We start from the raw sequence: 26,598 nt of genomic DNA, 5'->3' as shown, positions 1-26,598 counted from the left end.
TTAGAAATTGTAACATCTTCATACTATGAGCCATATATAATTTATTTTGAAACAGCAGAGAAATGTATTCAGGCCCTACATTTAGAAAGCAGATCCCAAAGCTTATGTACATTGTCAAATTGAGATAAAGGTTTACATCTAATGCAAAACAATGCTCATTTGTAGTCAAACCCACAATTTAGAGACTTAGGAAAAATAGATCAGATGTATTTAAAATAAACATCAAGAAGTGTTATTTTATTTTAAGGAATTGTATGGCTTTGTAGGCCTTATGCCCCAAGGTGTTAGTCCAGTATTTTCAAACATTCCTTAGGATATATTTCATCAAATCCTAGAGTCCTGCAAATCCTTTGGAAATCCTTTAAAGGATGTAGTTATTTATTTCTTTGAGAAATATCATAACTTCTGGAATCAAACCGTAAGAGCTTTCTGTTCAGAAAACAGAGAATATTTGGAGAAGATATTTTGTAAATCTGCAGGGTCTAGATGCACAAACATATAAGCAATGGTCCAGTCTTTCATATATCTTCAACCCTGCCCAGTCTTAGTGCTGAGGACATACCTAGATGGTGATCCTTTCTTTTATACTCCAGAGCATTTTTCTGTATTGTAGCAAAGGCTAGAGTTGGTCCACCTGATGTTGACTATGCTAAGTCCTTCCTCTTGAGTCCAGTTCTTCAGTGGCTGGGAGAAGAGATATGATAGACCTTCAGTATCAGGGAGATTTTTTAAATACTCAAATTTTCTTTTTTACACTGTAAATTAAATTGAAAGTCTCTTGTCAACACAAAATTGAATATTTTATGTTCTCATTAAAAAAAGTAAATTAATAAACATAGTCATGCTTTGAGTACACATTAGTTCTAAAGAGTATGACCTAGTCTGTATCCAGCCTGGTTCCTTTTGAACATTTCTGATTTACTGTTCCTTTCTGAATAGAGTTAAAAGTATTCATTCACCCCCCAAAGTATGAGGCATAACATATCATATGTTACAAAAGTCAGAGACTTTGCCAGCATCATGTTTTCTCCAGAACCTTTAAGTGTGTTTTCACCCTGGAGGTTTGAACAAAACTTTGGAGCTTTTGTGCCACATACAAATGTTGTCGATAAAACACATAGGAATCTTAAACTAATGTAGACTGTAGCCAGTACAGGTTTTCTATTTGCATTGTTTCACAGGCTTCACATGACATCCAATTACATTTTTTGTAACATTACATTTCATAACCATTACATTTATTTATTTAATTTGTTTATTAAATTTATATACCACCCTTTATCCAGGGATCACAGGGCAGTTTACAGTATAAAAACACTAAGATAAATACATTTATTTGGAAAATGAAATAGCATTAATGTAATCCATGTGCAGATTGCTGAACGAAAGGATGGTATAGCAGTGTTAAATTTGAATGTTAAAAACTACAAGTGCTTTTGAAAGTTTTCTCTAATGCAGCACAGATTGCCAATGCATTAAAGGTGATACTAGTGATATTCAAATTACTCAAAATACAATAAGACAAGTGAAAAAATGGGATTAATTTGAATTAGTTGGTGAAACTCACCTGATAAATGTGCCCTGATTACCATGGGGACATTTAGTCCCTGTCATTTTCTGTTGTTCTGGCTCAAATCCTTTTCAAGTGCAGTCAGACATGCAGCAACAGAATATTTTTTTCCATAAGCCACTGAAGCCAGTAGGAGTGTGAGCAACTTTGATATGAGTGGGGAAAGGGTCAGTGACTGCTAAGCTCGAACAGCCTGATAAGAATATTAAATCTAACATTTATCCCCAATGAGTGTCTGATGAGCCATACCTTGCTCTGCTGACAGAGTTCACTAAAAACACATTATGATAATCACTGCAGTGTTCTAGCAAAAGCTGAGGGACCAGATCACAACAAAAGGGACGACCCCATTATGTTGTTCACCAGGCAAGTACATTATTAGAATGAAAGCTTTTTGCCTATTTACAAACAAGTCATTAGAATTGGTAATCATCATTCCAACAAATGTTCGTTGAAGAAAAATTAGTATTTTCCTTTCTCCACATCACTGATTCCCACTAGATTCTTCGCATTACTGTTAAGCAGTAACTGGTTATGAATACAATCTAGTCCTTTGAATACTTGGATTATATTTCCTGATTAAAATTACTCATTGCCTTGTTTCAGTTCAGTATTCATGTCACAGCATTAACATTCTGATATGAAATCATAATGTGGCCTTGGGATTTTATTTGGTTTTTTTTTGGTTTGTTTCATTTCTATCTGTGGGAAAGGAAATAGGCTAGGCCACATCAGAGCCCATTTAGATTAATTATAATGACTCACTGATATGTGCCACGTTTATACAGTTGGGATTCAACACTCCTGGGATATGTTTCATTGGTTCTCCCTGCTATGTAGGTAGAGGTGAATAAAAATAACAGCTCCTTTCCAGAGAATGGCAAAGGCTTATTGGCATAAGGAATTCAAGTAAGAAAGAACAGAACTTGACTACACCTTTTCTGACAGATTGAGATCACGACTACCTGGACCAACTTAAAATTTAACAACAAGTTAAGTGTTGGTTTAGCTCAACCTCCTTGTTTTTCAACAGTGATGTTTACATAAGTTAACATATGAGCAATAATGCAGCCTCAGGACTGGAAATATATTTAACAGCCAGCATCTTTTAGAAGAAAATTATTTCAGATTCTAGATTTTAGCAGCAAATCATTAGCCTTTAGTAAGGGAAGCAATTTGGATTTTAGATATCTAGAGCCTAAGCTATGTAGGACAAAATTGACAGTGAAATAAAATATCTAAAATCTACTCAACATCATTTTTTACATACATACAAAGTATTTTAGAAATCTATATATTTTGCTTTTGTTCTTTCTGAAATATATTCTGACAACCCTGGCTTCTGCAAGCCACTCTGTAGTTTTAGCCCAGTGGAATGATTTCATTCTGCAGTCCACCCAAATGCAGCATGGTGGGATAAGGCAGTTTCAGCTACTCCTAACTTTTTTTTTTCTGGCTGATTGTGTTCATTCAGTTTCTCCTTGTGCTGAATAGCCTTTTCCATATATACAGTTGGTTCATGCTACCTCAATTATTGCATCAGTCCAATATCTCTACTACCTAAAGCAGCCAGGATTAAATGCTGAAACACCACAGCCTCCAGAATCATTGTATGGAATGTCTCTCTATTCTTTTATTTGAGTTTGGATCAGGCCCAGGTAGGATGGAGCATGCAATGCAAATATCGTCTTGCTGCATCACTACAGAACTCATTACTCATGCATTATGCATTCAGGCATTATGTCAGCTCAGAGAATGGAAATTCAACAGAGAGACCATTTTTCTTTCCGGTGTTTTCTGTTCCTTTTATTCAATACCATCAATACATTTCTCTTTTTTGGCTCGTTGCCTTTTAGCCAAAAGGCTAAACCTTCTGTCCTTTCTCCTTTCTTCGACTACCTTGCAGTGGATGCCTAATGACATATGCTTGCTTTTATAGCTAATAGTTTATGCAGGGAGCAATAGGTTTGACTTCTCGACCCTTTTGCTGAATTCTTAGTATGCCTCAGTCATCACAATTAAATGTCTGAAGGGAGTGGGGAGGATACCCTGCCGCACTGGAGACTGAAAACAAGCAACTGCCTACCAAAAATCAAAAGGTAAATGTCTTATGGACAATCTCTGACACACAAACCCCCCCCCCCCCATATGTTGCTACAGGGAAATCACAGGTTGTAGATATTGAGGCGAAATGTGGTATAAACAATAGAAAATTCTGGGGTTTTTTTCTTCAGGGGCAAGAAAGAGAAACTTTGTCCCTACAGGAAAGGTTCTCCTTAGTACTGTTTCTTCAGTCTTTCACAAGGAATATTATTTTAATATGATGGTGGTAGTATATTATGCCCCAGCCATTTCTCATAAGAGTGCTACATTGGAGACATAGATGAGCATGCCAAAGCAGCTGACAATGTGCCTACTCTTTCTGCTACAAAGGACAAAATCTGTGCACCTTATACCTTGTGGTAGGATGCTTCAGCACGATCCAAAGAAACCAGGGTATGAACTGTGGCGCATAGTTAATTTGCAAATGAAAGCCCCAACTGCAAGTGATGAGAAAGACCTGTGATTGGATTTTCCAATGCTTTCACTTTCAGTAAAAGGAGCCTCCCCCTACCTCTCATTTTAGATCTGGTACTTACTTATATAATTAAGAAGACTTGTAATTGTTTTTGAATTAACAGTGTGCAGTTCACTTGAACTGTTTTTCCTAATTAACTTGCTTGGTTGCACATGATTTGAATAATGAAGTTTAAGCCTTCCACTCCACCCCTCAGTCCCATTTCTCCAACTTAAATCTCTCCGTCCCCAAAATTGGTATTAGCTGTGGAGCAAGGGGTGGCGGCAGAGAGACAGGTATGCCATGGGTACTAACGTTTCCTCCCCTCCAACTAAAATCCCTCACCTGGAATGTATATGTGAGACATAACTGGGGTTAACCAGCACAATTGTATTAAAATATCAAAGATCTGAGAGTGAAATCAAGCTAGGAAACTGCAGGCAGCCTAAGATGGTGAAGGTATGAGGGAAACCTCCTGGCCCTTTACCTGACACCATCCCAGGTCAGGGCACAAGGTCTCATGATTCACTGATTTGGTATATTCATTGCCTTCTTACTTAAAATAAAAGCCAATATATGGGCAGTTTGGGTGTGAGTGTGGGTGTGAGGGGGGCGGGAGGCCATTATCTTCTAACAATTCAAATAAAACTGCATGTATTTGCATCAAAACTTGTTGAACATAGGGGTTACTTTAAGTACCAATAAATTATCATGTGTGTATCCTGAGAAAGACACCTATAAACTACAGGAAAGATATTCTGATGATTTAAAAACTCCCTTGAGAATTGCAGTGAGAATTACAGTGTCTGTTAGTGAGCAAGACAATTCCCAAATAAAATGCAACTTTATCCCAAAGCCCTAAACCTAATAAGATTATTTGTGCATAAACTTCTTAATTTGCTTCCCTATTTATCGGCTATTTCCACTGTTCCTATAACATTGCATTTCCACAGTTAATTCATCATGCTATAAAGTAAATCAAAGCACTAATAATAATAATAATAATAATAATAATAATTTTTATTTATATCCCGCCCTCCCCAGCCGAAGCCGGGCTCAGGGCGGCTAACAACATTAAAACAGTGTGACATTATAAAACATTATAAAAATGAATTAAAATCAAAATTGATGGCAACCATAAACTAAAGCTTTGTAAAGATTGCCAGAGGAGGGGGTCAGGCTGCGCCCTGACCAAATGCCAGGTGGAACAGCTCTGTCTTGCAGGCCCTGCGGAAAGATGTCAAGTCCTGCAGGGCCCTTGTCTCTTGTGACAGAGCGTTCCACCAGGTTGGAGCCGCAGCCGAAAAAGCCCTGGCTCTAGTTGAGGCCAGCCTAACCTCTCTGAGGCCTGGGACCCTCAAGGTGTTTTTATTTGAAGAAACATAACAAGAAACATAAAATATTCTAACTTTCTATCACATCTGTTTAATGGAATATTTCAGTATCCTTAAGAGAATACGTTGTCTCTTTCATTGAGTTATAGAGAGCGCAAGAGAAAGATTGACCTAGTTCATAACTCCTTTTCCAAGGAAGTCAGCATCTAGAAGCTCATGAGCAAGGCAAATAAATAGGTGACATCACCTGCTGCTCTCTGCCCCTCTCTGCCTCTGTATTCAGATATTCTACTTTTGTCTATGGAGGCTCCACTTGGTATTTAGCTAGATCGAACAAGAATGAGTTTCTGTAATCTTTTTTCAAGCACACCTCCATGATCTTCACACACTGAATGTTTGGAGACCGAGAGTGGGATTGCACATATCTCTGTTCCCCAGTTCATTCATTCATGCATTCATTCAATCAATCTAGAAGGTGCACACATGCTATGTGCGCAGGACTTTTTTCTCACGGATGACCTTAACAGGGGGTTAGAGACATTCATGGATGATACAGCTATCAAAAACTACTGCCTCCAGAACCAGAGGCTGCATGACTCTGTGTACCAGTTGCCAGGGAGAACAAGTGGATAGTGCTGCTGTGTTCATTTCCTTCTTGTGAGGTCCCATCAGCATCTGGTTGGCTGCTGTGAGAACAGGACACTGGACTAGATGGATCTTTCTTCAGATTCCGTAGAGCTTTACTTATGATGGACGTTTTAGGCCAACAAATATCTGAAGGGCCATAGGTTTCTCATTCATTGTATAGAGTATCTGGATATTCTCTTTTCCTTTTAAATAGGGGGTTTCTGAACGAAACATTCAAGTACACTTTGTTCTGGTTTGCTAGATCCTTACTAGCTCACTTTCCCAGACAAAATGTAGCCTTTTGAGCCAAGGTATTCATAAGGGGACACAGAAAATGACAGCAGAATACTGATCTCTGTCAACAAGCATCCTTTAGTGACTGCCGGCACAAAATATTAAAGCGAATTGTCAGCATATTCCTCTTCAGCTGATGGTAATCACTGGTCATATATACATTCCCATACTTTTTCAATTCCTCTGGAAAGATTTTATGGTAGAAAACATCTGTACTTTCTTTGACTTCTAATCTCCCCTTATTAAAACATGGATACACAACTCAGCAAGCTATTGTGAACTGTGTTTTACCCTGTTTACATCTCATGAGCCTAATGGGATAAGAAAAAGTAACTTTCTGTTTGGGCAAAACAAAAAGATGGGCTTCAGAATGCCGTGAGCAGTAAAACTACATATCTGAATCTAAAGTAGGTCAAGTCCAGATCTATCAGAGATCCAAAAAAGAGAGACTGCAGAGTCCCAATATTTAGCTAAAGTCTTTCTTTAAAACACAGAAATGTTTAAAATGTAACTGGAAATTCTTTGGCTTTACATTTGGGGACATCTATTCTTTTTTTGGAGCCTTACCCAAGGCAAAGTAATCCAAGCAAGGCAGTTGACTTACACAAGATGTCAAGTTCTACAGAGTTTGTGTGCCAGAATGCTAGAAGATCTGATTTGTGCCCTTTCTCTAGGGAACAGATATGCTATGCTGAACTGAAACAGGGGGTAGGTGCTGGATAGGTATAAGAAGGAAAGAAGCGAAAGGATTAACATTAGCATTCAAACAAATAACTCTGTGCATTGGTTCCAAGCAACAGATTGTTCCCCTCTTTTTTAGTGGGGTCATTTTAGCTCCATCACATCTGTCAGTGTTTATGCTGAGCAAATAATAAAGAACAAAGGAAATGTAGACCCATCTGCAGTCAATTATTCCATGTTTTTCAGACCTATTCCATTTCTATAGGATCACCCACATGTTGTATAGCCAAAAACTAAATTATCATTACTAAGAATGCATTAACTCCAAAAGATCAGTTGCTCAGTTTACCATGGTCATACAATTTCAGACATGTGAAATAGCTTTGTATCTTCTTTATGACATGGTGTCTTTAATTAAGGCAGTAGGAACTTTCACAGAAATGCCCAAGTGTTTCAAAAATTCTTACTCTGTACCAATGAAATACTAATAGTCATGCATTTCTTTTATACCCTGAGTTAGCTTCGTAACAGCAATTTCTGCATCAATTTGGTTCCTTTTTAGTCCTTGCACAGAGAATGACACAGAACAAAGAAATAGGAAAACAGTGCTAGGGCTGAAATAATTTTTAAAAATTGTGTTGGCTAGTTCACTAAGCTGGTGGAAAAGCCAAATATCCATTAACCTTTGATCTAAGGGACATCGGTGCACTATAACTTTAGTCATCTATGTCTATAAGCTTTAACTCATTAAACCACAAAAGTATCCTGAGATTACTGAATTTCATATGTATTCTTGGCTAAATGTGCACATATAGCTGCTATCAGGGAAGAAAAGGATACTTACTGCCCTTTGCTTAGCTTAAGTATCATTACGCCATGTGTTGGCCACAGCAAGATTTAGACCTCCATCATCAGCACCTATGTAATATGTGCAATCTGTGCTTTTCAGACTACCAGATAATTATTTCCCTTTGTCAGGCAAAGAGATATTTTACACTGCCATAAAAACCTTTATTCTCAGAAGATCAGTTTCACACACAAGGCAATAATCACAATCATTTTATTCTTTCAGTTCTATTAAGATTAAAAATATTATCAAGATGCATAAACAGACTTTGCAGCACTCTCTATTTTCAGCCTAATTTACTTTTTAATTAGAAAGCAAAACAGTTCATCAGAAGAATGAGGTAATTTCTGGCCACAATAAAAACATTTGGCATCTGTTTTGCTAAAACTTTATACTAATATTGTCAGCACGGCAGCTCAAAAGAATGTTTTGGGCTAATACATCCTGCTTTCATACTACCATCATACGGCAATACTTGTACTTTTCTACAGCTGGGGCGAACAGGTCAGTAAGCTATTCGTTTCATAAACTGAACTTTAAAGATTATGCATGAAGATATGATATACTGAAACCCTTAAAAGCAGCAGTACAACAGACCAGTTCAATCTACAATTTACTGCTTTCGTTGAAATAGTTCCCACATATTGTAGAATATATCAATAAATTACACTTTAAACTGAACAGCTGAACATGTAGCATTGGCAAGAGCATTCCAGACACTTGAGGAAAATCAACTGTACAGACTGAAACAGGTTTAATGGTTATGCCTCTTTCTAGGCTGTGTAGGTATTTTATTTCTGAGAGTGAGGCTGCTTCAGATCTTTAACAAAATTCTCACCAAAACTACAATGTTAACAGATCTGATCATGTGTCTATCCTCATATATATGGTGAAAACATGTGCACGCATATGCATGCATTCTTGGAAATACAGCACTAGGAATCTTTATTCTAGGGATGGCTTGCCACAATGGTTGCAACTACAAATTTAGAAATGTCAATACTGTCATGCTTACTTGGGGGAATTAACAAGAACCAACAAATGTCAACAGGAATATAAATGAAATGTATATTTAAACAAACTGTTGGGCAGTAGGTAAAATGGGTCAGCAGCTTATAATACTAATATATAATAGTGCCAATATAATAGTAAAAAGGAACCCAGCAAGGCAGTTGGTTGTTACAAGTTAAACAGGGTACTCAACTCATGTTGCTTTGACCATAAGCTTAAACAGTTCCTATCATGGACACAGAGACAGAGGCAGAGATATTGCCTTATGTGGAGTGGGTGCGGGTGCTACAGAACCTGTAGAATTATAGTGGAAGCTTAAATGCACTGGCAGGGGTGGGGAGCTCAAATGAAAATGACTGAAGTTGGAAGACAGTGAGGTTAGGGAAGTGAGAAATGCAGAGACAGGAGGGAGATGTGATATGCTAATAATTACCTGTCCAGAGAAAGACAGAGTAAAGCAAAAATATTTCCTTAATTTCACCATGACATGACTTCAGGGCTCCATGTAGCAAATTGGCTAAATTGGAGAAACTGAGAAAACTTGCAAGTTTCTTCTGTTTTTCTGAAAGAGTCCTGTAACCAAAACAAACAAGCCCTTGTAAGGAGCCCCTGAACCAAAGTCCAGTTTCTACTCTAGGTTCCTTAGAACCCTCATACCGAGTTTCCTGCTGGGAAAAACACTGGCTTGTCCTTCTTGCAAGGGTCTTGATTAACATGAAGAAAACAGAAAACATGGTTAAAGGGCATGGTGACAGGGAAGAAGAGGCAACAAAAAGGGATTTAGCTAAGTTGAAGATGTCTGGCTCCTGCAGGCATCTACATGGTATAATACTGTTACATACCATCCCACTCTCCAAGCAGGGAGACACTACAGGGCTTCCAGCACTTACCCAGGGTTTAGTTTCCACAGGATTAAGGTCAGCAGAGGATATATGGTTTTATTTACACAAATATGCAACCCAAGCATAGGATGGAGGGGCTCATAGCAGTAACACTCCCAAAGATATTGCTACTCCATTAGTCACAGCTTTGGATCTAACTTTGGATTGTGGGACGCGGGTGGCACTGTGGGTAAAACCTCAGTGCCTAGGACTTGCCGATCATATGGTCGGCGGTTCGAATCCCCGTGGCGGGGTGAGCTCCTGTCTTTCGGTCCCAGCTCCTGCCCACCTAGCAGTTCAAAAGCACCCTTAAGTGCAAGTAGATAAATAGGTACCGCTTTATAGCAGGAAGGTAAATGGCGTTTCCGTGTGCTGTGCTGGTGCTGGCTCTCCATAGCAGCTTTGTCACGCTGGCCACGTGAGCCGGATGTGTCTCCGGACAGCGCTGGCCCCTGGCCTCTTAAGTGAGATGGGCGCACAACCCTAGAGTCGGACACGACTGGCCCGTACGGGCAGGGGTACCTTTTACCTTGGATCTAGCACACAGCAAAACAGGTCTCTCTGTCTGAAGCTCCTAGCCTTTTGCTCTCTCACACACAACTCTCTAGTCCAGCCCCACTTTGGCCTGTGGTTCCCCATTACTTAGCTGTAGGTATTGCAACCTAGCTCATTCTCTGAGTTGCTGATCAGGGCACTTAAGTGGTCAGCTAAGACCAATGTCTTAGATAGAAACTTGTATGAATGGTTCAGCAACCTCCTTTACTGGATTCTAACCGTCCTTGGATACAAGGCACCAATAACTGGAAGGGATTCAGGGCATCATCCAGACTGACACTCTCCCATCCTCACAAGAATGCCACTATTGTAATGTAGGTAACACCCACAAAATAATGTGATAAAGCTATCTGCCTTCAAATATCAAGCTGGTCTCTTGCTTGTAGTCAAGGACATTTAGGGCACCCCCTGCTGGGAAATATAGTTGGAAGACGGGGAAACAAGAAGAGAAAGAAATGTTAAAGAGGAGGGTTGGCTGGAATATTCAAGACCAGTGTTTCCCAAAGTGGGTTTCTATCAGACAACTCTTATACTTCCTTATGTACCTGTAGAAAATAGATTTCTCTGTACATATATTATTTTGTAAGATCTCTTTCAAAAGGTTATATTATCTTCTATATTCAAAGTAGGATTTCTAAATAACCCTTTATTGGGATTCAGTGCCTGCACAACATCTGCTAAACATTCTAGGTCAGTGGAATATTATTTGATGAAGGGATTTTGAATTTCCAGAGCTAGAAGGTCTTTCCCCTGTCCTCAGCATATAGTTTTAAACTACCGGTACTTTATCATTTTGTTGATATCACTAAAGCCTTTTATAATGGTCACATAAAAATGTAAATGTCATGTGTTCTATCTGTTTAAGAGAAAAGAAAATTTAGATTTGATGGATATAAGCACCTGTCTTTTGGGAAATGGGGCAACCCCACAATTCCCTTTCACAAAGGTCACACAAATGCCGTCTACTGTGAAAAGGTCATCACCAATGTGGCCCTCCAACACAGAATACACACACACACACACACACACACACACATGCATGCATGCACACATTTCCATTCCAGAGTTCATTTCTCATTGCCAATATATAGGCTGAATTGCCTAACAGGTGCAGATTCTAAATACTTTTTACCACGATAAGTGGTTTTCTTCATAATTGTTTCCCCAATAACTGTGCATGAAAAGTCAGTTGTTGATTAAGTGTTTTATGCTTATATCCTTAGGAAAGATATATATGGCACTAAACTCAAAATGAATATTCTGTGGCCTGAAAAACTATTGCTATCTTACTTGATGTGATACAATGCTGTCCAGTAGTAATAGGTATTTATCACTTTGATAAAAGGTATTTATCACTTTGAGAAAAGAAGTGGGGCGGGCGGGCAGTAATCTCCACTTGCATTTAAACTGCGGCAAATATGGACTACAGCCACAAAAGTCCTCAATTTACACTAAATGTATATCTTCAAGTGTCAAATCTCTGCACTGCACTGCTCCATGAAATACAAATGTAATAGTTAAATGTCAAAAGAAAACACTAAATAGAAATACTGCCACTTCAGCAAGATAAGTAAATGGGTTCAGGCATGTTTTTGAAGTTAGTGAAGCAATAACTCCATGACCTAAAGCATTCAGTATCCCAGTCTGGTGAGCAGTCAACGTCTCCGACAGGAAGAAATGCGAAATTTGGAAAGCTGATGAGAAAAATGCACATGTTCATGCACTATCAGCACAAAGTTATTTAGCACAATTGCTCCTGTAATTGCAGTACATTGCGAATGTTCAGTGTTCAATGGTCCTCGAAACTCAAACTTCCAATTGGTTGATGATAGGTTGTGCTAGTAGTGAACACTGAACTGTGAAGTATTAAATTCTGGAATTTTCAACCTGAAATCTGTTCCCCACCTCCAAGTCTACTGTTCTTTTTCTGTGGGTGTATATTGCTGTCCTCCCTTATCTTCTTTTACCTGAGGAATCTACAGTTAAATATGAGTTCCAGTGTCTAAACTCATATATCTGAACTGATGGCTGGAGTGCTTTTCACTTACATGTTATACTAAAACCTTACAGAGCCTTATTCTTCATTACGGAAAGCATCTTATCCAACAGAAAAATCAGTGTTTATATAGGAGTAAATCAGCTGAAGACTACCCAAAATCTTACAGTTTTACTGAAGCGATGAACAATAAGAATAACTCCCTTACGGCTTGAATGACAGAACATATCATGTACAAAACACACAAAAATGAACACCCACCTTTTTTTGCAGCATCATTTGTGATGGGGGGGGGGAATCCTTCTAAGTAATATACTGGCACTGTGGAATATTATCTCAATTTGTGGCTGCCAGCAGGCAAAAGCAAAAAGTGACTTAAAGGAAAAGGAGGCAAGCCCTCCACTACCTTGCAGTCATATCAGTAAGTGCATAATGGTATGTTATACTTCCATTGGTGAGTGGATGCATTTTGCAAGACATCTGAATACAAAGCCTCAAAGAGAAGGATAGCCTCAAATGAAAACAAAGTTCCATTTTCTGCAAATCAAATATCTTTTGCTCCAGCTGACACATTTCAGTGGAAATACTCAAACTACCAAGAGCATGGGTAGGCAAACTAAGGCCCAGGGGCTGGATCTGGCCCAATCGCCTTCTTAATCCAGCCCACGGATGGTCTGGGAATCAGTGTGTTTTTACATGAGTAGAATGTGTGATTTTATTTTAAATGCATCGCTAGGTTATTTGCAGGGCAAAGGATTGCGTTCATTTTTTCCCTTCAAAATATAGTCCGGCCCCCCACAAGGTCTGAGGGACAGTAGACTGGCCCCCTGCTGAAAAAGTTTGCTGACCCCTGACCATAGCTGTCAACCTTCCCTTTTTTTGCGGGAAATTCCCTTATTCCAGCACCGTTTCCCGCTGCTCCCCTCTGCTATCACGGATTGTTAGATATCCCGTAGACTGTCCCCGGGACAGGTGAGGCTGCTGATCCCTTATTTTCGAGGCTGCTGATCCCTTATTTTCAAATCTGAAAGTTGACAGCTATGCCCCTGACCAAGAGGAATATGCCTGTTATTATGCCTGAAATACCAATGTATTGCATGATGCTTAGGTTAGTGGCTTAATACAACTGAAAAATTAGAAATGTACTCAGGTCTTGCTAACCACATGCTATTTATCCAAAAATTCACTTATGCAGACATTAAAAAATATGCCAAAACCTCACCATATGCTCCACAGATTCATTAAGCTGATCTCTCAACTTCCTTACTTCCTTGAATATTTCTGCTTTGCTGGTTGGCAGCAGCCATTTTGAGGCAGAAACCACAGAGAGAGAGGAGGACGAATCAGAGAGCAGGAGAGACTGCACATATCAGGGAGTAAAAGTTCAAAGAAATCAGTTTTTTTTTTACTTTGTCTCTCTTTTGCTGATTGGTTGTAGCCATTTCAGGAAGAAACCATGATTGAGGGTCTGGGTATGTTTAGCCTGAAAAAGAGGAAATTGAGAGTAGATATTTGAAGATGGCTGTCATATCTCAAGGGCTGTCACATCGAAGGTGGAGCAAACTTGTTTCCTCCCTGCTCTGGAGGACAGGACCCAAAGCAATGGCTTCAAGTTACAAGAAAGGAGAATCTGATTAAACACCAGGAAGAACTTTCTTACGGTAAGAGCTGTTTGACAGTGGTACAGACTCACTTGGAAGTGGGTGGACTCTTCTTCCTTGGAAGTTTTTAAGCAGAGTTTGGGTGGCCATGTGTCCTGCAGGGATGCTTTAGTTGAGATTCCTGCATTGCAGGGGCTTAAATGAGGTGACCCTCAAGGTCCCTTCCAACTCTAGAGTTCTAAGATTCTTTGATTCTATGATTCTAAGTACATGTCAAAAATAGTGATAAACCAACAAGTCCTGTTGGAGCAGAATTCCCATTAAATGTTTCCAATGGTTTCTTGCATATTAATGATCTTAGCATATTGAACATGCCTGGATCTCTCTCTTTTCTTCTTCTTCTTCTTCTTCTTCTGTTTATATATTCTACTACTTTGTGAATACGGATCTTTATCCTTGGTTATTTTTGTATGATAGTGAAATCTTATCTATATGATACTGCTGTTTTTGTATAACTACTCTACAATTTATACCTGTGTAGTTAAAGGTAAATAATGCATTAATAGATCCAGTTGGTGGAAGTGACTGGGGAACAGCATGCAGAAATATATGGCTACCTAACTGGATCCTTTTGTCAAAACAAAATAAAAAAAATTCCTTCCAGTAGCACCTTAAAGACCAACTAAGTTAGTTCTTGGTATGAGCTCATACCAAGAACTAACTTAGTTGGTCTTTAAGGTGCTACTGGAAGGGATTTTTTTATTTTGTTTTGACTATGGCAGACCAACACGGCTACCTATCTGTAACTGGATCCTTTGGTGTTAATGACCTTTCCCTGACTATTTTTAGAAATCCAGTGCATCCATATTCTTGCCAACCACACTGTTGCAAACTGACATCCATATATGGGTCCATAATAATGCATCACAAATACCATTTTCCTCCAACATATTTGGATGGACTGTTTTATACTACTAGCTCTCTCCACATATACAAATGTTTCATTTCTCTCTCAACTTTTTGTTATTGTTCCTTGTGACCATGAGCAATTATTCCATTTAAATAGTATCATGGTATTTACCAGATAATGGCAAAGAGTATTATATTCCTCTTACATTACATATCCTTCCTTTGCATGGTGCATGGCAGTAATGGAGACAAATTAATGCTATCCTTTTACTGACATTGACAAGGCTAGCTTTATTATTATTATTTATTGAATTTATATACCGCCGCATACCCAGAGGTCTCAGGGAAGTTCACAGAATAAAATCAAAATACAAAACTACAAAATACATAATCAAAATAAAAACAACCCAATAAGCCCCCCCAAAAAAAACCCAACACATTTTAAAAGGGCAAGTGTGTGGATCTGGTCTGTGACTACTCGCTCCAGAATCTTGCTCAGGAAAGGGAGTTTAGCCTTGTTTCTGTAGTTTATTGTTGTAGTGTTATTTTGAAGTATCATAGAGAAAAAGTAAAATTAAATTTGAAAATTGAGTCAACACAACAAATCTGAAATAAAGAGAAGGTAGGAATTTAAATCTAAAAGGCCATAATACAGTGCACCAGGTAAACACTTAAATTCAATTGAATTCAAAGGAGTTTTAAGCATGGCTAACCCCATGCTAGATTGTGGCATTTATCTATATTTAATGTGAAGCAAATAGGATAGCAAGCTGCACTGGCAAGTGGGTCAATACAATTTAAAAATATTACTTGTTGGTTGTGAATTTTTACAGGGCTAAGAGTTATATATTGTAAGCTCTAGCATTTATTTTGACATAAAATGGGAGTTGCTGGGTAAAATATCAACAGTAGTCAGGTCAGGAACATGAGAAAACTACTGCTGATAAGAGTGGACTGTCCTAAGCATTGGTCTATCTTCCCCAGTCCAAGTATAAAATATATGTTCTTATATACATCAAAATGTATGGCTGTCATTGCACAGTCCCCACTGAAGGATTTGTAGTGAGTGCTGTATCACAAACCTGGATTTGCATAATGCCAGGGTGGGGTTCAAAAGCAAAAGAGAAGGCAGGTTATACAAAATCAGTGGCCATGGCATTGGAGCCAGAAGGGAGTGACAATTGGGGGGGGGGGGAAATGGTGGTTTAAAGGAACAGCAGAAATTTGAGTAATGCAGGGATGGTTCTTAGCATGTGACGGGTGGCTTTAATGACAGAGGTTTGAGTAAAGTACTGTGGGATATTTGAAGATTCAGTATATTTCTCTGTCGTATATGAGGCAGCTGAGAATTGGAAGATGGAGACTTCAGTACAGTGAGAAGTGAGAGGCACTGAAAGGGAGGGAAAGTGGCTGTTTTAAACAGCAGTAGTTTGAATAAAGCAGGGGTGGAAGAACACAGAGGCAAATGGTGGTTTTAAACCACAACAGAGGTTCCCAAGATACTAGCCACTAATCTTTCACTTCACCTTTTTTTAGCTATTAAGAGCATAGCTGTCAACTTACAGATTTGAAAATAAGGGACCAGCAGCCAAAATAAGGGACCTGCAGCCTCTCCTGTTCCAGGCACTCCAGTCTTCCTGTCCTCCTGCAGTCTGGTCAAACTCATGCTGGTAGCTTCGAGAACACTGTCCAACCAACTTTGTAACCAGAGGTTCAACTGAATAGAATCTGAATCACATGCACCACAAGGCCTATGCAGCCTCAACTTACGATGGCTCCCCGGCCTGGCTTTGCACTGCAAAGTTTGCAGCAGCACGTGCAACAAAATGGCATCCAGCATTCAAAAAACCCCTCAGCTTGCATTAACTAGCCACACACAAGGCATGCAAGCTCCACCCCCCAGTCGTTCTTAGACTTCTTATTGGGTGAGCAACACAGCCAAGCAACACAGTTGGAGCCTCCTCCTCCCTGGCCGGCAGGGAGGGAGGGAGAGGAGCTGCTTCCTTTGAAATTTAAGGGACATCATTTAAGGGACATTAAAGGGACATCTATCAATAAGGGACAGCAGCAGGACATGGCGCTGGAATAAGGGACTGTCCCTTCAAATAAGGGACACTTGACAGCTATGATTAAGAGTTCCAGAAACTTGTATGCCTTGCTGGTGTGCTTGAGGCCTCTGCTCCCAAACCAGACTTGATATTCCTGTATGTAAATGAACTCTTCGCATTAGTTTTTCTGACATGGCTTTGTCATTCCAAATTTCCACTGTGGCTTTATCCATTTACTTCAAAACTATGTAAAGATCAGTCTAGCTTCTATTAGCAAGAAACCAATTAGTTATTCCCTTTAACTATCCAAATTTTTACCATCTCAGATGTTCAAGATTACCATGGTGGGAATTGGTGCATCTTTGTGGGTAATCAGTTGGATTTCTTCAATTATCTGACACCAGACAATTGCCATTTTAGGAGAATTCTACCATAAGTGGAATCATGTGCCAGTTTTGGGGTCCACATCTCCATCATTTTTGTGAAAATATCCAGGAAGTGAAATATGCCAGCAAGATTCCTTCACACACACACACACACACACACACACACATATATATATATATATATTCAAAATCAGTATGTAGATTCTGCATATTATCACATGGAGATGTATTCCTATGTATTCCTGAGGTCGGCAAAACACTTATTGTGGTCTACCTGATTACAGGCTGAGTGTGGGTGGTGTGCCAACTGGAAACACTGACAGGTGCTGCTATCTTAGCTGGGTCTTTCGCATATCTCCAGATATGTGAAAAAGTCTAAAGGAAAGTTAATGGACTCCATTATTTTTGGTCTCCTAAGTCATTGGTCAATTCACCTCAAGAGCAGCCAATGTGAACCAGCAGTAGCATAGCACAAGGTGGTGGGAAGCAGTGCACTTCTTGTGTTGGTACTCATCTCATGTATAGAGTATTGTCACCTCATTTTTACTGCCAATGGCAGCCATTTTGTGCTGGCACAGCACTTTTATCAATATATGCATCAGCACCTCGTCTCTTACTGAGAAAAAGATCCCTGAGGACAAGATTTTTCAAATCATTTAAAAAACAACAACACCGTTATAGTTGTCACCAGCTTTTTCTAGAAATCTGGTGAACTGACCAGACATCTGCATTCAGGCAGCTGGCTGCGTTTGCCTGTGACTTCAGTGGTGGTGTCAGCAACATTGCAGCTCAGATATGCTGTATTGCTGTTCAGCTCCTCATAATAACCTAGATCCAGGTGGGCATGTGTGACTAGACAAGTTTCTAGGGGATGTGGTGAGCGGATGGAATAAGCAAGAAACATCCAGGATGCAAGTATGAAATTAGCAGGAGAGAAGTAGGTGCTCAGTGGATGCATTTCATGGTAGAAGAGGTAAGGCAAGTGGGAGTGACCCTCACCCTTTCACCCTTTCAGCTCTGGGAATATAAATGGATGAATGGAACAGAATGAGGCAAGCTTGCAGTTCTGTTCTCTAAACAGTTGTGTAGTCGGCTACGTTCACAGGTTTGGATACATATCCACAAGCTGTATGTGCATTTTGCAGGACTGGGCAAATGAATGGGCTTCTCAATGGATCTAGGATATCCGAGTTTGTTTTTTAAAGTGTAGATTCTACAAGTCCGAAGTCCGTCTGCCCTTGATGCATTGTGTTACCTGCTCCACCCCTCCCACAACTATTCTTAAGACTTTTCAGGGAATTGCTTTAGCATCCGAGCATAAGGCTTTTATTTAAACTGGACGCACACGGACTGGAAAAGGAACTGTTCCAAAACGTTTAGGTTCAAATTTGAATTAGCTGTTAACCTTCAATGACTCCATCTTCAATTTATACGGAAAGAGTTTGCCAGCAATACCATCTTCTCTAACCTTTTGTGCTGCTCTTTGAGGCAATTCTGTGGCAAAAGGCTTCTTGAAGTCCAAGTAGATTATGTCTGTTGCTTCATTTCTGTCAGTTGTCATTGTCACTTCCTTGAAGAAGTTAATCAGATTTGTTCAGCTTGACCTCCACTTTAAATGGCTTTGACCTGTCTAAGTCGGTACCTGTTAAAATGTTCTCAAGTTTTGTCCTTACCCACTGATTCTGAAACCTTCTTCCGTACTTTGATCCCATTCTAAATATAGATGTCATGTATGCTACCTTCACGTTCCTAGCCTATTACGCTTATTATATCAGCAGGGAATAAAGTGTCTCTGCCATTGTTTCCTTTATTTCATATTTTCATATTAAGGAAACAAGAACATTAGTCTTTCAACATGTCATTGTTGTTGCTGCTGTTATTTATTAAATTTGTATACCGCCCTTAATCCAATGATCCCAAGCTAGTTCACAACAGAAAAATACAAAATGAAAATACAAAATACCTTTTTTAAAAAAAAACACCAGTAACCCTCACCATACTCTTCCCCCCCCCCTTCCAACTTCAACACTTTTTTATTTTCCTCTGAAGGTGCTTTTCTCATGTACTCTTTTTACCCATGTTTCCACTGCCTTTAAATGAAAACAAATTGAAGCCATACCTCACCAACATTTCTTGATGTTCATATATATGCTGCAGTAAGCTTTTGCCAGTCAAAAGTTCATATCTTCAGCTATTGCAAATGGCTTTTCCCCTTAGATCTTGGAAGTATTTGAAGCAATCTAGGATAATTGCTTCAGTCACCAGTGGATACAATCATTGATTGTTGTTTTTCTAGATATGTTTAGAAACCATTATACTTTTTCTTAGATAAAATAATAAGAGTGAAGCCTTATGCTGGATTTAAACTTGTTGGAGAGTGTTACAATACAGACTACTAGCTCCCTGTACCTGAACATCTGGAAGTTACACTGTTGTATTGGCAAGCTTACCCACCCATCAACAAAGGGGCCATAAATGCTTGGGAATATGTCAGGGGAGGAGTGGGATTTAGTCAGTTCTGAAGCTTTCGAAAACATCAGTGGAGATTCAGCAAAAAAGGTGGGTCCCACAATACAGAATACCATAATAGGAGGGCCAGATTTAGGTTTGATGAGGCCCTAAGCTACTGAAGGTAATGGGGTCCTTTATATGTCCAGATATCCTTTGTGTCAACAGCAAATTGTTGCTGTTTTTTGTATTGGATATATGCTATAGGGTAATCTATGGACCTAATTGGTATCTAAAGCCATTTGCACATAACAAAATATGTATTTTATCAAAGCTGCTGTATGTATGTTTTATTTTATTTGTTTTTTATCTTATATTTTGGAAATGTACATCCAGGTTTTTTCCACCTTTAATTTTTTTGGGGGCCCCCAAGAGAGTGGGGCCCTAAGCTATAGCTTGTTTAGCTTATACAGAAATCTGGCACTGCGTAATAGACAAAAGCCAGGGTAAAGAGGTGTTTCTTCAGCTATGCAATGAAGATGCTAGAGGAACCACTGTCGGGAGGGAATTCCATGAGTCAGGGGCAGCAGAGAAAGCCCTCTCCTAGGCTACTATCCCTTGCATTTCTGTGGGTGGTGAAACTACTCACATAGTGGTTCCTTCCTTCACACTCTTACACAATAAATGGAGTGAAGCAACTTGGTTAGTTTGAATGGGGGAAGGAAGAAATAAAAGAGATGAAGGCAGGAAGAGGAGCTAAAGAGGGTTCTAAATGCTAATCCCTGTGGGTCATAAAGCTTATACTCTCCACCTTCTATTCCCCCTCTCCACAACATTTCCTTCTTTCCTCACAGGAATGAATGATTATTCGTAAGAGAGAAAGGAACATGCACGTAGGCAAAATTTAGGTGTGTTCGAGTGGGGCCTGAAAACCACTCCACACACCCCTCAGGTTTTGTTCCCTACCTCCATAGTAGCTATAGTTCAATTTAGTTCCTTTGGGAGCACGGAAAAGCTCAAAAAATGCTCAAAAAATAGATTCTTAATCTGTAAGACATATGAAGGGAACAGTGAAAGTTGATCAGTTTGCCAGAGGTCCATTATGAAGTCAGTTGTGCATTACTACCCTTTTAGCTAAGTCATAAATTTGACAGAGAAATGTCATGATGATGCAGGTGATGAACATTTTTGGATTCAGTCATAATGATATAGAGCACTTGGAGCTGCTAAGCACTTAAGCCAGTGCTTAGCTTTAAGCATCTGAACAGTCTTGCTCATTAAATGGATCTAATCATGTGTTCTGTGCTCCCTCTACTGGTTTAGCGGCAGGTGACTTGTCTGACAAATGCCCAGAGCTGGGTTGATGAACTTATTGTAGAGCAATGCTGGTGCTAAGACCAAAGTGTTAAGATAGCACATAAATATTCAGACCTGTAACTTATATGTCCAAATACAGGAGTTAATAAGCTGCTCCTTAGGCTGTCTTCCTCCAATTGTCCCATAAACTTATCCATGCTATACTAAGGACTTAGTGATTTTGTTGTATTGGGATGTGTTTTTATTGCTTGTATTTTTAACCTTGTTTCAAAATAAAAGGTAATACACTGTGCAATATCCAATGTAAATTAATGCACCTTGAAAAAGAGAATGAAAGCTATATTTTTGGCTTTGGAAGACATAGGTTAGAAACTGTGATATGGCTGTTTTATTCTGATAACTTTTAGCAAAAAAAGGGAGGGGGCTGACAGAAAGGCTGATATAAAATCCCCAAATCTTCTATGTATATGTCAAGAGGGAATACTTAAAAACTTTAAAATAAGAGCTATGACAGAAACTTTCATAAAGGTTTGCTGGAAATCTGCTTGGGACAAATAAAATTCTTGTTCTTCCCCCTCCATAAAGTTATAGAACAATAATAGTCTAATCAATAGCCGAGAGTAATGTTGCAAATGTTACAGGAATTAAACCAGTATAAAGCCAGCGGCATTTAGGGCTGGAGAACAAGGCCCATTAATCTTTTCCTTTTGATGGCTTTCCCAAGAGGTTGCAAAATGTACAGCAGGAAAGTTCATGCAAGGTGTTATGTAGTGAAGTTTCACCCTGGGCCAGCAGGGGGATACTGTATATAGTTTTCACTCAGGTCTGTAGATAGTTTTCACTCATGTCCACGTCAGTTATTTTAGGCGGGAAACGCTGGGCTGTTGTTGCTACAATGTTGACAGCCGGCTGCCTATAAAAGCAGGCCGGCTGAGCTGTTTGCAGTCAGTTCTATTCCAGCTTACAAAATAAAGAGCTACTTGGAGAAATCGCTGTGCCGTCTGCTATGTCAACCCACAACTTAACACTGGCGACGAGGATGGGATCGATGGACATCAGAGCACAGCCAGATGCGGCCAGCCTCTGAACTGAGCTGAATCACTGAGCGAAATCACTGAGCGAAATCACTGGACAGAACCAATTCAGAGCTGACTGTTCTGGCTAAGAGCACTGTGTTCCATCCATCGCCCTTCACGCCGGCATCGGAATCATGGCTTCACTTGTGCCTCTACCGCCGTTTGCGCCAGCCTCTGAATCATGGGACTCCTACCTCGCTCGGTTCGACTGCTACCTCCAAGCCAATGAGCTGACAGCAGTATCAAAGGATCGGAAGCGGGGCCTATTCCTCAGCCTCTGTGGGCCGGAGGTGTTTGAGACGGCCCGAGCATTGGTTGCGCCTGAAGCAGTCCAGGCAACACCATGGGACACAATCCAAGAGAAGCTCCGCAACCACTACGCACCAAAGCCGTCCAAGATTGCTGCCCGCCATGCGTTCTACCACCGGAACCAGGCAGAGGGGGAGTCAATCAACAACTACACCACCGCCCTGCGACAGGCTGCAATGCACTGTGAGTTCCGAGACTTAGACGATGCCCTGATGGATCGAATCGTCTGCGGGGTCCGGGACATCCATCTGCAACGGCGTCTCCTCGCCAAGCCAGACCTCACGCTACAGAAAGCCATTGAGGAGACTGTGGCCTCAGAAGCTGCTGAACGCTCTGCCCAGGAGATCCGCAAGTCCAGCAGCCCGCGTCTTGCTAGGGAGCCAGTTCCGGTGCATCATGAAGAGGCCAGCAGTGATGAGGCATCCTCCAGTGAAGACGATGACGTGCACCAGACAAAGCGGGAGCGCAGGAAGTTCCAACAGAAGTCCAAGGGCCAACCGGAATGTGCCGGCTGCGGAGGCAACCATTCCCGTGCCAAGTGTCGATTCAGAGACGCCATCTGTAGGAAGTGTTCCAGAAGGGGCCACATCGCTAAGGTCTGCCGATCGGCTCCGTCTGACACCCCCCCCTTCATCGACTCGCAAGTCCAAGTCTTCACTCCAGTCTGCCAAGGAAAGTTGTTTCGCTCTCACCAACTGCCGCTGCCCGTCTGGGACCACGATTGGCCAAACCAACTCGCCTACGCGACGCAAGCTGAACGTCACGGTGCTCATTGAAGGAGCTCCATGTGACATGGAGATCAACACCGGGCCTGCCCTGTCCATCGTGTCATGGAGCACCATCAAAAGACTGGTACCCAGAGTGTCCAAAAGGCAACTCGACTCTCACCGCGTACACCTGAGAGACTACCAGGGAAACGACATTCCTGTGGTAGGCGTTGGCCGGTTCCGGATTGCCTTCAAGGATTTTTCGGGCCTGCTCCGGTTGGTGGTGGTCGAAGGTCAGCGGCCAAGCCTCCTGGGGCTAGACTGGTTTGATGCCCTCGGCCTGGAAGTCACCGGCATCAACTGCATCTCTAACGCAGAGACTGAGGGTCTGGTCAAAGACTTTGCCGAGGTTTTCGACGGCACCTTGGGGCAATATACAGGTACGCCCATCTCCTTTAGCCTTGATCCACAAGTCGCCCCCATCAAGCTAAAGCCACGCCGGGTTCCCTTTGCTCTCAAGGCTAAGGTGGACGAACAACTGGACAAACTGATCGCCCAAGGAGTTTTGGAGCCGGTTGACCACGCCAAGTGGGAAACCCCCATCGTCACGCCTGTCAAGCCAGATGGGTCAGTGAGAATCTGCGCTGACTACAAGTGCACGATCAACAAGGCACTTCAGCAGCACGCTTATCCGGTTCCTGTTGTCCAACACCTGCTGCATTCCCTGGGTGAGGGTAAGGTCTTCGCTAAGCTAGACCTTGCCCAAGCCTATCAACAACTGCCTGTCGATGATGCCACTGCTGAAGCCCAGACGATCGTCACCCACCGGGGGGCATTCCGTTGCCGCCGGTTGCAGTTCGGGATGAGTGTGGCTCCTGGCATCTTCCAAAGCCTTATGGAGCATCTCCTGCAAGGGCTTCCGGGCGTGGTACCATATTTTGATGACGTCTTGGTGTCTGCAGACTCACACCAGCAGCTGTTCGAGTGCCTCCGTGCCGTGCTGACCAGGTTCCAAGAGGCTGGGCTCAAGGTAAAGAGGGAAAAGTGCCAGATCGCCGTTCCACAGTAGAGTTCCTGGGCTATCTTATCGATGCCTCCGGCCTTCACCCGACAACATCCAAGATCCGCGCTATCCAGCAGGCCCCCACCCCAAAGAACAAGACGGAGTTGCAGGCGTTCCTGGGGCTGCTGAACTTTTATAACATGTTCCTGCCCCACAAAGCCACAGTGGCTGAGCCTCTTCACCGACTCCTTAGCACTAAGACGCCTTGGGCCTGGGGTCATCGGGAGATGGCGGCCTTCAACGCGGTCAAGGCTCTCCTTTCATCAGACAGTGCGCTGGTACAGTACAGTGAATCCAGGCTGCTGGTCCTTGCCTGCGATGCCTCACCTTTTGGCATCAGTGCTGTCCTTAGTCACCGTTTTCCAGACGGAAGAGAAGCACCGCTTGCCTACTTTTCCAGGACGCTATCTCCGACGGAACGGAATTACAGCCAGCTCGACAAGGAGGCACTGGCACTTGTGGCTGGAGTGAAGAGGTTCCATGAATACCTCTATGGCAGGACTTTTGACCTCATCACTGACCACAAGCCACTCCTGGGCCTCCTCGCCGGTGATCGTCCAACTCCACCGGTCCTCTCGCCACGCATGCTGCGATGGACTGTTTTCCTGGCTGCCTACCACTACCGGCTCATCCATCGCCCCGGGAAATCGATGGGCCATGCCGACGCCCTCAGCCGTTGCCCTCTTCCAGCATTTGTGGAAGACCCGGCTCCAGCTTCATCACTCCTTCTGATTGAGGATCTTCCGGCAGCGCCTGTATCGGCTGCCACTGTGGCCTCCGCGTCTGCCCAGGATCGCACCATCAGCCGGGTGCTCAACTGGGTGTGGAGGGGGTGGCCACAAGGGCCTTTTGCATCGGAGTTCCAGCCCTTCGCAACCAGACAACATGAACTCTCAGCTCATCGTGGCTGTCTGCTGTGGGGAGACCACGTCGTGATTCCCCAGGGACTCCGTCAGCGCGTCCTGGAGGCTCTGCACGTTGGCCACCTGGGAATTGTCAAAATGAAGGCGTTGGCTCGGTGTTACGTCTGGTGGCCTAATATGGACGATGCCTGGGTGTCTGCCTGTCAAGCGTGCCAAGAGTCGAGGCCTGCACCACCGGCAGCTAAGGGACACACCTGGGAGACGCCAAAGACACCCTGGTCGAGGGTGCACATCGATCTGGCTGGCCCCTTTCACGGCCGGACCTTTATGGTAGTGGTGGACGCCTATTCCAAATGGCTGGAGGTCGCCCTGATGCCCTCCACCACTACCGAAGCCGTCATCTGGGTGCTGCGAGGCCTGTTTGCAACGCATGGGTGTCCTGATGTCCTTGTCTCTGACAACGGACCGCAGTTCACGTCAGGCACATTTGAGCGGTATCTTTTGGGACTGGGCATCCACCATGCCCTAACGGCACCCTTTCATCCATCCAGCAACGGGCAAGCGGAAAGAATGGTGCGCTCAGCAAAAGAGGCACTGGCGCGCCTGGACCGGGGAGACTGGCATGAGTGGGTCGCCGAATACTTGTTTGTGCAACACATCACCCCTCATGCGGCCACAGGGCGGAGTCCTGCTGAACTGCTTATGGGCCGCCGCCTCAGGTCACCGCTCGACCGTCTACACCCGGACTTTGCCGTGGCTGAACCCCCAGGCTGTGCCAACGCGCCACGGTCATTTGTCCCAGGAAACCAGGTCTTTGCCCGGAACTATGTGGGGGACATTCCTTGGGTGCCAGCCACAGTAGTGGGAGTCACTGGACCTCACTCGTACCAGGTGGCACTCGAAGACGGACGCTTGTGGCGATGGCACATAGACCAGCTTAGGTGCAGGGTTGGGGACTTGGACACTACAGTGGTGCCCCCAACTGCACTTGCGGCTCAAGAAGAGACACGTACAGATGGGGAGGCCCCACCTACACCTCCCTCGCAAACTGCCAGTGTGGAGCCGAACCAAGCCGCTTCAGAGGGTCTGCCAGACTTACCACAGACTCAGACCACTCCACTTGCGGAGGCTCCACCCACAGCAGCGGATCCAGGGGAGTTGGTTCCAACGCCACCTAGGGTCACACCACAGCCTCAGCAAGAACTGTGTGGCCCTCTGGACTTGGCTACCAGTCCCCGGCGGTCTGGCAGAGTTTCCAAGCGCCCAACTTATTTAAAGGACTATGTTGTTGGACATAAGTATGGGAAATGTAACCGATATGCTTTTGTGCCTAATTGAACCATTACGCGTAGTGCTGTATATAAGGAAACCATTACGATTGTAACTAACGCCTTATCTCGGTGGGGAGGGGTGTTATGTAGTGAAGTTTCACCCTGGGCCAGCAGGGGGATACTGTATATAGTTTTCACTCAGGTCTGTAGATAGTTTTCACTCAGGTCCACGTCAGTTATTTTAGGC

The 26,598-nt window shown here is 42.4% G+C and overlaps 1 protein-coding gene and 1 long non-coding RNA gene across 7 annotated transcripts in view; one reads left to right on the top strand and one right to left on the bottom strand.

Moving 5' to 3' along the window:
• LOC307215528 (uncharacterized protein) overlaps positions 1 to 26,598 on the bottom strand; it is a 186,924-nt gene that overhangs the window by 74,750 nt on the left and 85,576 nt on the right. For 3 of the 6 annotated variants that reach the window (XR_013838531.1, XR_013838532.1, XR_013838533.1), the window contains exons 1-2: positions 9,355 to 9,855; positions 563 to 684 (exon numbers count right to left, since the gene is read on the bottom strand). The exons of the other annotated variants lie outside the window; for them this stretch is intronic. The gene's annotated coding sequence lies outside the window, so the exon portion shown is untranslated. Of the gene's footprint in view, positions 1 to 562; positions 685 to 9,354; positions 9,856 to 26,598 lie in introns of those variants that run through there. 6 annotated transcript variants of the gene reach the window in all.
• LOC307215544 overlaps positions 13,880 to 26,598 on the top strand; it is a 44,870-nt gene continuing 32,151 nt past the window's right edge. The window contains exon 1 of the long non-coding RNA XR_013838564.1: positions 13,880 to 14,014. This is a non-coding gene — a long non-coding RNA (uncharacterized lncRNA). The remainder of the gene's footprint in view (positions 14,015 to 26,598) is intronic.

The sequence above is a fragment of the Podarcis cretensis genome (genome assembly GCF_951804945.1).
Source record: "Podarcis cretensis genome assembly, chromosome: 4".
NCBI classification, from domain to species: Eukaryota; Metazoa; Chordata; class Lepidosauria; order Squamata; family Lacertidae; genus Podarcis; species Podarcis cretensis.
This window is presented reverse-complemented; position numbering and strand designations above follow the sequence as displayed.